The sequence below is a fragment of the Stigmatopora argus genome, chromosome 5 (genome assembly GCF_051989625.1).
Source record: "Stigmatopora argus isolate UIUO_Sarg chromosome 5, RoL_Sarg_1.0, whole genome shotgun sequence".
Classification (NCBI taxonomy): Eukaryota; Metazoa; Chordata; class Actinopteri; order Syngnathiformes; family Syngnathidae; genus Stigmatopora; species Stigmatopora argus.
In genome coordinates, this window is record NC_135391.1 from 20,716,842 (window position 1) to 20,726,991 (window position 10,150).

The 10,150-nt window shown below is 40.0% G+C and overlaps 1 protein-coding gene across 1 annotated transcript in view; it reads right to left on the reverse strand.

Annotated features, from left to right (window-relative positions):
- LOC144074037 (protein FAM163B-like) overlaps positions 1-3,976 on the reverse strand; it is a 31,273-nt gene extending 27,297 nt beyond the window's left edge. Inside the window, exon 1 of the mRNA XM_077600124.1 lies at positions 739-3,976. The gene's annotated coding sequence lies outside the window, so the exon portion shown is untranslated. The remainder of the gene's footprint in view (positions 1-738) is intronic.
- Between the last annotated feature and the right edge of the window lie 6,174 nt (positions 3,977-10,150).

Consider the following 10,150-nt stretch of genomic DNA (forward strand, 5'->3'; position numbering starts at 1 on the left):
ATGTTCATTAAGCATTTTAATAGGTAATGAAGCTATAAATTAATTTGTGCTTTATGTTGGGACAAAGTAAGCACGAGGACACTTTCCCCCACAGCTGCATTCGAGGCCAGTTAATTGTTTTCAGGGCTAATGGCTCAACAGAACACCTTGTTCCAGGCCGAGGATGTTGATCTACAAGGAACTCATAAATTGCTTTGACTTGGAATCTGGCAGAGGGCAATAATCACATTATTGTTTAAAAATACGGCTGCTTTGTTTACCTTATAAAGAAATTATTATGCTTACTTCTGCAAATTCTTACACAGTTGTTTTGGTTTCCAATCCGGTCGGGTCACATTGTATGCTTACTTGTGCAAATTCTTACGCAGGTGTTTTTGGTTTCGATCTAAATATGAGATTGTCGTGGCAGTTGGTTTTTTTACCTTAATGGTGTTATTCGGTTAGCTTATGCAATTGTTTTAAATCAGATTAAATTAAATGTTTTGAGTATGGCGCGACAAAATGGACAGAGGAGGATACCGTTTTTCAGAATCCTCCTGTATGAAGACGAATCGGGAGGGATTTGCACTTGCAAGTTGTAACCAGTGTATGTTTAAAGATGTCTCCATATTGATTAAATTATATTAATAATGAATCCATCAGTTAAAATCACCAGAGATAAGAAGGAGAGACTGGGGGTGTGACGCAATATGCCCGGGGCTGCACCATCTATATTAATAAAAACAGCTAGTCCCCTACCTTTCTTCCTACCGCTCTCCTCAGCATCTCTGTCTGCCCTTCCCAGCTGAAAGCCATCGAAGGAGACGAGAGAGTCTGGTGTTAGTTCATTCAGCCAGGTGTCCGTGAAGCACATAATGCAGATTCTCCGATATTGTCGTTGTTGTTTGGTAAGCGCCTTTAGCTCTTCCATCTTATTGGAGAGATATCTTACGTTGCCCATAATAATAGATGGAATGCTGGGTCTAATGTGTCGCTTTCTCTCCTGACATTTTCGTCCAGCTCTGCATCCTCTTCTCTTCCTCTTTAAGTCCGCGGGGAGGTCCAGGGGAATCCAGGTGTTGCATAGCGCTAACAGCTGATCCTTTGTCTAAGTCAGCGGAGGCATGGCTGAGCTGGTCAAAATTGTAATGTCCAGAATTTGCAAGGATAAACTAAACTAATAGATCAAAGACTGCCTCTCGCACAACTTGAGTCTTAGAGTAGAGTCTTGAAAGTAAATTTTAAAACATTAAAGTATGGAATATAATATATAAAGTAAAGTAACAAGTAAAATCTTAAGAGACAATAAAATGTAAAAATAAAGGATAAAAAAGCTGTAAAAAAGCTGTAAAAACACAGAATACGAGGGAGGGTTTAGGGAGCTACTGCAACAAGCAGCCGCTTTGAACGGCGCCTATAATGAATCGTGAGTAAGTTGCAATTGCAATGTGCTGAGCAAGTTTGTCCAATATTTTAGAATTCACCTTGCCAGGATGCAGTGGCGGTCCATGCATTTTCTTGTAGCGCCTTCAACGAATCAATCCAACCCTCAAAAACTGTTTTATGGCTATAAAACCTCTACTGCAGCTACAGCTGCGACACATAAAAAATAATTAATACATCAATGCACACAAATGGGGTAAAATCCACTTCCTAGCAGCATTTAATGATTAAATACAAATACTGGAGCCTTTCAGACATTACAACCGGGCCAGGGGGGTGATTTTCCCGGGAAAAGACAGCGATGAGCGTCAATGGCGTACCGGCAAACATTGCCCGAAAATTGGGTAAAATCCAGTTGAAAACAGCATTTATTGATTAAATACAGATACTGGAGCTTTTTAGACATCAGAACTGGGCCCGGAGTATCATTTACCCGGTAAAAAGACAGCGATACGTCCATATACGCCCATACGTGAAACGGCAAAAAATGCACTAAAATTGGGTGAAATCCACTTCCTTAGCAGCATTTATTAATTAAATACAAATACTGGAGATTTTCAGACAATACAACCGGGCCAGGGGGTGATTTCCCCGGGAAAAGACAGCGATGGACGTCAATGGCGAAACGGCAAAAATTGCACTAAAATGGGGTAAAATCCACTGTAGCAGTATTTAGTGATTAAATACAATTACTGGAGCTTTTCAGATATCACGGGGAATTTCATACAATTGAAATATTATATAGGAATATAGCCATATTTTACTCACCAAAAATCCTTTTTAACTGTGAACAATCAACACAACAATATATTTGCTTGTGCAGCTCGCTCCAGATACAGTTTGGTAGCTCTGGCTAATCCACTCGATCACTAGCCAATCATAATTGGTGAAAGCGATGACGTATCCCTACGCCTGCGACAAGGCATTGTGGTGTTGCCAACTCGAAATCTGATTGGTTAAAGCAACAGTCTTATTGACGCTTGTTTAATACAGCAGAGCCTGCAGAACTGATTGTGAAGGCCCTGAGACAGATTTCTGACCCTGGCAACAAATAATGGTTGAAATGTGATTGGTTAAATGCTTCAACATGAAAACACACATCTGGAAGCAGTGCAACCAGGGGGAAAAGCAATGAAAGGAACCAAACAGACAATTTGGAATTATTTAATAAGTATTGATGGACAAAATATAATATATGATTCAGATATTTCTTAGGCCAGCAGAGAAGGCCTTGAAGGCCCTGACGGCCCGCCACTGCCAGGATGTGACTTTTTATATTTTTACATTACTTATTTATGTTTTTACTGGGAAAACGCACTTTGTGGAGTAGCACCACCAATTTCGTTATACACAGCTGTGTATGATGACAATAAAGGCTTTTGATTGATTGAAGTTGCTATCACAACAACCACTGCAGAATTTCTTGTGCCACTCGGCCCCTTCTCATGGCCAAGTGCATTACTAGCTGCAGCCGCTAAAAAAAGCACAAGGTCTTTCACCAGGGTCTTGAAAAGTAGTTTACAAAAGGCGAATATAGTTCCTCCGCAAAAGCTGAGTCTCATATCTGTAGAATGGGAGCAAGAAATTACTCACGACATAACTTCTACATCCGATGCAGTAGGGAGCAAGTTTTCAATGATCTTTCTAGAAATTTGTAAATATGACATCGTGGGATCAGTTTGGAGCAATTCAATGAGTGACTGCCAAGTATCGTAGTCCATCGAATTATTTGGTCTGGGGAACTTTCAGAGGAAAAAGGTGATAGCACCTGCGGAACATCATCTGGTCTCCGTACAATATACTGTTATCCCTGTTCACTTCGCGGCTTCACTACATCGTGGATTTTTTTCCGAAGTATAAAAAAAGTTCATAAAAATGTCAAAATCTATGCTTTAAGTCGATAGTGGAAGCCACTTTGCTGTCTTCCGCTTGCCACTAAGAAAATGGCAGAAGACATAGGACTGTGACTCAACTCCGCACCGAGAAAAAAAATGGCAGGAAGTGGGTGGTAGCCTTCATTTGTATCCAAAAATAGTGCTTTCTGAGCGGCCGTGAGCCTCTGAAATGGTGGATTTTTTTCAGAAATTTGAGCCCCGGGCAACTCGCCCTTGTCTGAAAATAGAGCACTTTGGGTAGCGAGGATGGCTGGAGGCCGTGGTGGAGCAAAGTGGATTTTCTCCAGAAATGTTTCAAAGCTCCCAGCGACGTTACGTCGGACACCATCGGTCTTGTCTGAAAATAGAGCACTTAGGGTAGCGAGGATGGCTGAACGCCGCGGCAGAACACCATGAAAGTTGAGAAAAACCGCCGAAAACCTCTCGCAAAAGCTTTCCTACGGCACCTCCTGAAGATTCCATCGATGATCCAATGCCTCTCGAATCTGACGAAGACTTGGAGTAAAGCTCCCACTAACCAGTTTTTTTTTATCTAAATAAAGCAGAGAGGAACCATTTTCACTGTGAATACAAAATATTTAAAAAATGTTTATATATAGATATCAATACATTACAGTCTTTTCATATGCTTATAGCTGGATTATTTAATAAATAAACTTCTTGATAATTGTACTTGTGTACTTTAATTGTGTATTTTTGCTTCTCGAATCAGACGAAAACGACTTGGACTAAAACTCCCAATAACCTGTTTTCACTGTGAGTATTACTTAAAGTATTTACAATTTATATATATATATATATATATATATATATATATATATATATTTATATATATATATATATATATATTTATATACTATATATATATTATCATTAGATTTTAATGCATTATTCTTTTCATATGCTTCTTGCTGTAATTTTTAATAAATACACTTCTTGATAATCTCATCTCATTTTCTGAACCGCTTTATCATCATTAGGATCACGGGGGGTGCTGGAGCCTATCCCAGCTGACTCCGGGCCAGAGGCGGGGGACACCCTGAATCGGTGGCCAGCCGACTTCTTGATAATTGTACTTGTATTTTTTGTATTTTTGTATAAACGTAATACTGTAATATTAATAGGGCTGATCCTAGTTCGCGTTTTTTTTTTTTTGCGGTCAAATCTGGTCTACAATATCCGCGATATTTGAAGGATTACTGTATCCTCAACCACTACCTTTTGGATTTCAAGCAGGTTCCCATCTCTTACTGAAAGTAATGATGCCTTTCTTTCATTGGAGAGTGAGGTGTATTCAGCAGTCACCAAGTTGTGATTGCTTGGTGAGCCATCTAAAAATGATACCAGCGGTTGTTGCCCATCACCAGTGACTGAGGGTAGTAAAACAGTGGATGTACCAGCTATGGAAGCAGGATTTTCAGCAAAGGGTCGCATGGCTTTAACGTCTTCACTGATCTGTTGCATCATTTCTCTTAGTACACCAGAACCACTTGAATACTTGATCAGGTTTCTTTAGAGTTCGGACGATGGATCATCGACACCACAATTCATTTTTACCATATTTCTTCAGGTAGTCAATTATCTGTTCATTATGTCCAGCTATTTCTGTTAGCCCACTAACAGGCTAGTGTCAGTCAGCATTCGGAATTTTAATATTTGACCTTTTAACAAAATCCAATCCCTGTTGCAGAGAAATTCACTATTGTTGCATTGGTTCTTTCCAATCTCTACATCAGGGGTGGCCAGCTTTTTTCCATATTTCCCTCCTCTACCACACCTGAATCAAATGATCAACTCATCAGCAAGCTGTCCAGAAGCTTGATACAATCCCGATTATTTGACTGGGAGATATGGAAAACAGACTGGATAGCAGCTCCCGAGGATCGGCGTTGGCCACCCCTGCTCTACATATTAGTTGTTGTTTTTTCAGTCTGGTCTAAACTGACTTTCCCAAAACAGGGTAATAATTACTATCTGTACTCAGTAATCCTCGAGCTCGACCACATGTGGCGAAGATTCTTGCATCTGCTTGTACAGACGACTGACACTCAAATCTCTTGTTGAATGAGAACTGGCTCCACACACACATGTTGGACAATCACACTATATGGTGTTTAAGTAAGCACAGAACTCCGATGGCCTTTTTTTCAAACTGTTTTTAGTCAACTCCATCGGAACGGGATGAGTATTTCAGGGTTTTATACCGTCGCAGCCCGTTGACGCGGCCGTCGCAATCACCTGGACGCAAACTCAAACATTTATAATCCTATTACAAACACACATTCAAAATCCTTTTGTGAATTTTTACTCAGCAGAGATGTCTCCACTCTGTTGGTTGTCAACCTTCGGCCCACAAGTGTGGAGCCAAATTTCAGTCCCATAAAAGGATCTGAGATGCCACGCCCACGGTCTTGTCTGGATATCAACTCTGCCTATGGAACTCCATCAAGTACTTTGACCTCCATCTCAGAAGAAACATTTAAATGTCAGGTTTGCCGTTTAGATATCCATAAAAGCATGCAGATATGAAGAAGGAACACTCCCTTTTAGAGTTTCAGTAGCAAGGAGGATGGTCGGAAACGGACGGTTGGGAACCGCTTGTCGCAATTCCCCAACTGCGCTCTACACTTTCTTTTTGTTTGTCCTATTGTGGAATATTGAGGCACCCGTTAGTCTAGATAACACCAACTGTGGCAGATAGCAACATGTGTTCATGAGCCAGGGTCACGCTGGCCTTAAAGATATCAAACATTGCCAAAACGATGACGAAGGAGGGCAGATGTCCATCATGTTCTCACTGTACTGTGCTCAGACGACAGACACGATTGCGAAGGACGGCGGATGTCCTTCAATATACTGTGTTCAAGCTTTAAAAGATGTTGAGTTTTTCAATAAAGTAGATATTGCTTCCTCTCTGCAACCAGAGCGCGTTGTGCATTTTTCCACTCCAACAGTCCATTTATTTTAATTTGGAAGCCCTGATTATATGGACATCCCAACTCTCAAAGTACTAAATGTAGCAAATATATGGTAAATGATAATGATGTGCACATAACTCTACACGTACAAATGTGATTTAATGCCTTATAGAAGATGGCTCTTGGGACTTGGAATGTCACCTCTTTATTGGCAAAGAAGCCTGAGCTAGTGTGTGTTTCAGAAGTTCCGACTAGATATAGCCAGCCACACCTCCACGCACAGGTTGGCCTCTGATGCCACTTTTTTTCAGACTGGTTGGACATTTTTCTACTCTGGAGATGGCCATGGTGACAGACGAAAGTGTGGAGATATTTTTTTTCCATGGCTCTGTGCTTGGTTGGACGATAGGGTAACCACCTGCACTTTTTTAGGTGGACTGTTCTTAACTGTTGTTTGTACTTGTGTCCTTGGAGTCTAAGGACTCTTCCTGTGTGGATGCTCATGTGGGTAAGACACGAAGACCTGGAGAGGCATGATTCAAAGCAATGCCCTCTCTGATCTCAACCCATGCAGGGTTCTACTATTGGACTATTTGAGCACTAAATACTATGTTCAGCAAAAAAAACGTCCATAAATACATTAGGTAGCAGGACACTCTAGGCTGTAGTTCGATGGTTTTGTCATCATGTCATTAAACTCAGATGGAGCCTTCAATTGATCACCCCTTGGTGCTGAGATGGCTCCAATGGTGTGTCTGATGGAAATGCCTGTCAGAGTCTCCTGTCAGAACAAGCTTCAACTTCTAATGCATCATTTGTGTAATTTGTATGTGTTCAGCGACCCGCTGGGTGAGTGGTTAGCGTGTCGGCCTCACAGTTCTGAGGTCGAGGGTTCCATCCTAGGTGAATCCTTACTGTGTTTGTTCATTTTGTTGTCGATGAGAAACTTTGTCGACTCTTAATTTTTTCACCTTCACCTGAAGCTTAACTATGATACACCCTGGAGCCTTCACACATAGATACCCACACACTATAACAACACACAGACACTGACTAACATGAACTGTTCTGCTCAGGATTGCTACAACAAAACAAGCAGAGAACATTTTCCCCATGCGCAAAGACAAAAGGAGCTGAGAACTAAATCAAAACTGAAATAACACAAATCTTTTTAGTTTCTGGTGGCCGAGTGGCTGGCGTGTGGACCTCACAGTTTTGGTTTGATCCCAGGTAGGTCCTCACTGCATGGAGTTTGCATGTTGTGTGGGTTTTTCCGGGTACTCCGGTTTCCTCCCACATCCCAAAAACATGCAGGGTAGGCCAGTGAAGAAACTCAAAATTACCCCTCGGTATGACTATGAGCATGAATGGTTTTCTGTCTAATTGTGCCCTGCAATTGGCTGGCCACCAATTCAGTGTGTCCCCTGCCTGGTGCCCATAGTAAACTGGGTTAGGCTTCAGCACTCCGAGACCCTAGTGAGAATAAGTGGTTCGGAAATAAATGAATATACGTTACCTCAACTGGAGTGCAATAAATTCCATGAAAACCATCAACATTTTTGTTTTTTGAGACTGGTGGCCATCTGCAAAACTAAACTTTTTGCACTCTTGTTATGATCACTTCGGTTGGGGAGCAGAGTAGGACCCAGGTGCAGGAAATGGAGGCAGAAAAAAGTGCTGGTGCACAAACGTAAAGTTTAATGGGAAAATGTTAACAGAATAAACCTTACAAACTAAAAATGGGGAAACAATAAAAAAACAAACTGAACAGGGGAGCACACAGACGGAAAGATGCACACCGATGAAAGGCAAAATAACCAGTCAGAAAATAATTAGGTACACACCCGACAATTACATGTGGTCTAAATGCAAAGACAGGGCTTGATGGCAATAACAAACACATAGGTCACACATGGGAAGGAGAGCCAGAAAGGACACAGCAGGTGACACTCATGTACAATTACGCGAACAGGACACAGAAGGAAAAACACACCCAACCACCAAACTCCAAAAAGATATGATGACTATAAATAGTCAATTCAATAATTCACAGCTATCACCCAGGTCAGAAATGTTTCATCCTAGGAGTACTTTCAGTATTTTAACAACATCCCATGGACAATGCACTGCTATCTCTTGCTAATAGTAAATTAATAACATCAACACAGTGATACCTCATCAAAATCACTTTGATATTGTAGTAATTGATATTTTGCTGATATGGCAGTAATTTTCTAAAACTGTAAATATGTACAGTATATATATAGTATGTAATTGCTATCTTATTATATTGTGTATATCACTAAATACCTTGATAATATCTCAGAAAATTTTATCATGCATGTTTAGCAGTCTTCTTATTTTAGCTTATCAACATCATTCATTTTCATCTTACCATCCTTAAGTCTTTCATTTAGCTTCATCTTCATCTTGCCAGCCATCATCCATGCATTCCTGCTTCACCTTGGCTTCATCCTGTCATCTATCCATCTTACCACCCACAATCGGAAATCACTATCATACTTCCATACATTCATCATAGTTAAAGTACTTTTTCTTTTAATTATCAAAATGGTGTCACATCAACCAACAAAACATCTTTAAATAGTGTGAAGTCAACTTGGGGTATTAATGCTTAATCAAGCAACACACACATTGATCTTACCTATTACTTTAGTGCTGTCTGGTTCCGCTTGCAAAAGAACACCCAATCATGCCAGGAGTGGTCAAAGTGACATCAATACAAAAAAGTTACAGAACCTGTTTGATTCCCTTAAAAAAAATTCTCCGCACACGGATGAAAACCTCTCGCAAGTAGACTAGAGCCTCTAGTGACACCACACACTCAGTCCCTGTGCTCTACTCCACTGCCCAGCGTAGAGCCACCTAGATGTGAGCGTGCCACCGCTGTGATGCACGTCACAGCTGTGTGTTTGTGCGCACCTGCAGAAATAAAAATGAAACCTTCATCTTTATCGTGTTCTCACAAATAAACATTGATCTTACCTATTACTTGTAGATAATTGTGCTACTATATGTAACTTCCCACCATTTACCATATAACTCAATCTCCATAAACCTTTATTTTACTATCTCAAAGATATTTCATTACGATCTTAATAAATCAACTAACTTAACTGGATTCAATTTTAGCACCATTTCACAAGTGACAATAAATATCTGAATATCATGCCAATAACTGACTCGTTTTCCTTCAAAATGAGATCAACAATACCTTACTAAAGACAAACTAGTAATATCTTTAACATTTTAGTATATCACATTTTCACATTCATATGAACTTAAAATCGTAAAAATCAATAACATCTAATGGAAAATTTGCTAATTGTTTCACTAATATTTTGGTAAACTCACTTTCCAGCGAAAATTTCCAGAATTTTGTGCTTTTTTTCTTTTTTTTCTATAAAAATGAGCAATATCTCATTACCTTCTCACTAATTTCCAATTGGCACTCCTTTCCCATCTCATTGATTTATTACTTGCTGTTAATTAGTCAAATATGGCCCCCCTAACCACAACAATAACTCATTAAACCGTCTGTAGCACATCTTCTCAATACCAACTGACGATTTTATTGCTGTTCCACTATTACCTCACCAATATCTAAATGTCACTGCCAACTCACAAATGTTCTCTAAAATTAATGTAATATGTTACTAATATACAGTATCTTAAGAAAAAATGGTAGAAGAAGAAATGTTTCAGGTGGTGAATAATTCAGAGCTGTGAGAGGGCTAAGATTTTAGTGTGTTGTGCAGACAACTGTGTGTAAAATTCATGAGACCTTACATTTACTCCTTTACCCCTATCCTCACATGCACACAGATTCAAACACTGGAGGCACACAAAATTCACTAATGTCACAACTATATCACTGCACATTTGATCATCTCC